Source organism: Leptinotarsa decemlineata, unplaced genomic scaffold, assembly GCF_025532065.1.
Source record: "Leptinotarsa decemlineata unplaced genomic scaffold, Ldec_3_MD MMD2_tig00001064_RagTag_RagTag, whole genome shotgun sequence".
Lineage (NCBI taxonomy): Eukaryota > Metazoa > Arthropoda > Insecta > Coleoptera > Chrysomelidae > Leptinotarsa > Leptinotarsa decemlineata.
This window is the reverse complement of record NW_027412558.1, coordinates 4,401,471-4,405,745: the sequence shown is the minus strand read 5'-3', so window position 1 is coordinate 4,405,745 and position 4,275 is coordinate 4,401,471. Positions and strand designations below refer to the sequence as shown.

Below are 4,275 nucleotides of genomic sequence, written 5' to 3'. Positions count from 1 at the left end.
TATGTTTTTTACCACTTTTATTTATAACTAACGTTACTGCAGTTTCGTCCTATGAGGACAGCAGGTTGCACCCCCGCAATGCTAATGCTAATGAATTTCCAAGGATTCCAAATAATTGAGTTTGCAACCCTTCCTTGCATAGTGCAGAATTTTCATATCGTTCAGATGCGGGAACTTGTGGTTGCATCCCAAGGAATGGTTTGAAAACGTCGAATCATTTTTACCTATTCTGAAGGATCTTTCATGTTCAGCTTACCATTTTAGGAAATTTCGACCACATTTTCCCACACAAACACTATTACACTCCGGACACTTAAGCTTTCAAACTCCAGATTTCTCCAACTTGTCCAGTTCATCTTTGAAAATAAGAAACCTGGCATGTGGTCTGAATGCCATTTCCAATTATCTCTGTTCTTTCACCAAAATATGTTGGAGTTACCCATTTCTTGATTTATGATTGTTTGATCTGAGGGAAAATTAACCTGTAAGCCGATTAACGGCTTTGCTTTCTGACTAACTTCTCGATTATGTCTGCCTGCGTTGAAAATATTATTATGGCCTATCTGTATGATTGTTAGCAGACTATCTCTGTGCAACATTTCATGATGATTTCCTAACACCTGGTAACGGCCACATACATTAATCTCTTTTACTTTATTTTACCCTCTAGATCATTCGATTTGTATGTGAAATTTGAAAATACAAGTTATAGGTCATTGGAATTTGTTTATAATTGTCGAAGACTATATACCAAAAAATCTGCAAGTAGATAGTACCAGAAAAAATGTTCATAGTTGAAGATTCCGAACATCAGAAGTTTACTAAATTACTTTTGATCAAACATTATTCAGCTGTTCATATATACAGATATTATATTTCCAACCATTATGTAATTTTTTGTTGCCACTTGTATATTGTGAGACTAGTCACCTCTATATATTTCCGAGACCAAAATAACTAACAAGCTTTGTAGAAGGAATTGTACAACAATGAACTTAAGAAATACCTCATCATTTCTCGTTTCGTGGTGTGGGAGAAAATGAGAGTTAAATTGGAACTTCCTCGGTCTATTTGGTTTCTTACTCATTGTCATACAAAACAGTAAAGAGGATAATTTGCCAATGAGATGGGTACCTAATCGAAGTTATATTTTTCGCTACTTGAATGTAGTACAGCCGTACAGAGAATAACGCGACGAACGTGGGTTTTTCGTATTTTAAGAAATAATAGGACTAATATTTTGAAAATTGACACAGCTCAGTTCTTTGATATGCTTCATCTAATGGTGATGAACATTCATTTCTTCACAACAGGATGAGTTTTCAGAATTAATGGGCCTAATGGAGATGTTTGAATTAATGTGCTGGCAAGGCAAGTTTGTCAGTTTTTCCGTTCATTTTCAAAATATTAGTGTGACGTAGTGTCAAAAATATTCACTCTTTAGAAATGACTCCGCAAAATCTGACTCGAAAGACAGAAATGTTGTAATGTCAGTACCTAAATTGATTAATCCATAAAGGGCAAAGTTATATGTTCCTACGACCTATAAGTATCAGTGACTTCATTAGGCTCATTCCGAAAGACTACCAAGCATTTCAAATATGCAAAAAGCATAACAAATTGTTGCAGAAAAATATAGAGAACATTTCAATGAGGAATGTTCCTCCTGACGGAAATCAAGTAGTTAGATGCTCTTGACTTTTTACCTAGGTTTTCATCATCGGCCCATTAGCTCAGTTGGTTAGAGCGTCGTGCTAATAACGCGAAGGTCGCGGGTTCGATCCCCTCATGGGCCAGTTTTTTTTTATGAACAAATTTTTGACTGTTTCTAATTTCATTGAACAACTACTATCGAAGTAAATGAAGCTGATGAAAAATTGTTCCTATGACTTCATTTCAAGTTCATTCCGAAAGGCTGTCGAGCATTCTAGATAGGCACACAGCAATACAAATTGTTGCTGAAAAGTATATAGAACTTTTCAATTATCAGATATTGTTGAATTTATGCCTGAGCTAATGGGCCGTACCGGCCCATTAGCTCAGTTGGTTAGAGCGTCGTGCTAATAACGCGAAGGTCGCGGGTTCGATCCCCTCATGGGCCAATGTTTTATTTTGAATATCTAAATTTTTCACCACTGATTTACATTTCACTGAACATTGACTATCAAAATAAATGAAGCTGGTGACAAATTGCTTCTTTCTGGAAGAAATAAATTTTCGTTCCTCCAAAAGAGTCCAGTTTCCCATCTGTCTTATCTAAGATGGCGTGTGCATTGGTGTTCTTTTTTGACATGGGCTTCTCAATTTTATCTGTTCCAGAATTGTCAATATTCCATTGTTCTTTCACAAGTTTCTGAAAATTGTCTAAATCATCCTTCTGTTTTCCATGAGTGTGAAGAGCAAATTCAAATTTTGTGTGAATCTCTGGTCCAAAACAAACATTTCGTGTATAACCCAACCCAGTAATGTCTTACTGCAGGTCAATTCCATCCAGTTATAATTTGTCTATTGACCAATAACCGTCAATTGTCTTGTCCAGTCAAGATTGTTTGAGAATCTCATCTATTTTCACAGTTTGTATAGGTAGTAATATGCCTTTTATTGTTCTTGTATCCTTTACTTGAACTTCCGCGCTGCTTTTTTCTGGCCTTATTGTGAATCTGACCTTGAATCTTCATGTTCTTTGACTTGATTGTTAATCCATTGAATGACAAGTGATTGATTCACTACGCTAGCCAACTGTTCTTCAATCAAAGTGACTGTAGAAGCATCATTCAAAAGTGTATAAGTTTTGACATTTATCGTACTATATCTAACAGAGAGAATTTTGAGTAAACATGATTGTAGAAATATGGCAATTGACTTCAACATCATTGACATGTTCACTATCTAATGTGTGTAAGAGATGATGATATTTTGTGCTGTTATTAATAATGCAAATAATCTTCCTGCTACAGGCATACACATTATGAAAATGCACAAGACAAGAATAACAAATGTTTTTCGAAATCACAAAATTTAACATTTCTTGAACTTAAACGGTTTTGAATGTATTACACCAGCTCAAACGGTGTATATCTTCTTCACAACATATTAACTTTTTTATCCACGGTAGTCAAAGTAGTATTTTTCATACCAGAACTACGCCCTGTATACGAGTTTCTGTCAAAAGAGCCAGTGACAGAATTCAACCAATTGAGAATCATACGAATTTTCATACGGAATACGTTCAATCCACATCATTTTGTATGAATTAGGAAGTTGTAGAATAATAGGATTCTGAAGGTGATTATTTCCATTTAGTGAGTAAATAGTTGCAACAAAGTTTTTTGCTTCATCGGAAAATTGTATCAGTGAGTCGAATTTTTCCTCTTTCACGTTAGGAAAACGTTTCACTCTTTCGAGTGGCATAAAAATTATTTATTGAGGTTGTCCAGTTCTACTTTCTAGAACGTTCATTATTTTGCATCAGTGAAATTTGAATGATTTTCAAGGCATTGCCTTTCAGACACTTCTGCAATCTACAGTGATTTTCTTCCCCTACAATTTGAAAACATTGCGATACTGTTGAATGAAAAAGGGCCATTCCATAGGATTGCCTCTATAAATATTGGCAAATCTTTTGGCATTGACTGTCGCGCTAAAAATAATTTGAATTGAAAATCAGGTATTTGATGATCACTTTCTGTGACAGTTGATGTGAAATAATGATTCTTTACCTTATTTTCCTTCCTCACAGTTGAATATGATTCGTTATTCAGTATTTTCTGTCATGGATGTTCTTCTCCGATCAATTTATCTATATCAGTTCTACTCTGACCCTCTCACTGAACTAATTTTTTTCTGAAATCAGCTCATCATTCGTCAATCGTGACAATTTTAACGCTAACTTAATGTCAATGTATCTTGTTCCTTCTGAAACAGCTATCATTCCAACTTCTTTTCAAGGGCAAATTGAAGTTCCGCTTGGTGACGTCTTGATTCACTGTTCTTTGTTTTTGACACAATCTGACTTCTGCTACGTTTGGAACTTTGAGAACTCGAAGGTGTCGGATTGGACATTTCAAAGGTTTCGCTCATATCTGCCTTCACCAGTCTGGTTTCTCTTTCAGTTATAGAACTATGAGATTTCAGTAGTACCGCGGACAAGACTTAAGTAGAGAAGCTAGTTTCTCACCTTCAGGCTTTTCCCTGAGTCTTTAACTACGTCGTATAGGAAATGGTTCAGACATATAACCACAGACTTGTTATGTTGGTAGCGAAGGTCCATTTGAT

General features: G+C 35.5%; 2 non-coding genes across 2 annotated transcripts; both read left to right on the top strand.

Annotated features, from left to right (window-relative positions):
• The first annotated feature begins 1,722 nt into the window (after positions 1–1,722).
• TRNAI-AAU (transfer RNA isoleucine (anticodon AAU)) lies at positions 1,723–1,796 on the top strand. Its single transcript has one exon. It is a non-coding gene; the product is annotated as a tRNA-Ile (tRNA).
• A 232-nt stretch (positions 1,797–2,028) lies between these two features.
• TRNAI-AAU (transfer RNA isoleucine (anticodon AAU)) lies at positions 2,029–2,102 on the top strand. Its single transcript has one exon. It is a non-coding gene; the product is annotated as a tRNA-Ile (tRNA).
• The last annotated feature ends 2,173 nt before the right edge of the window (positions 2,103–4,275 follow it).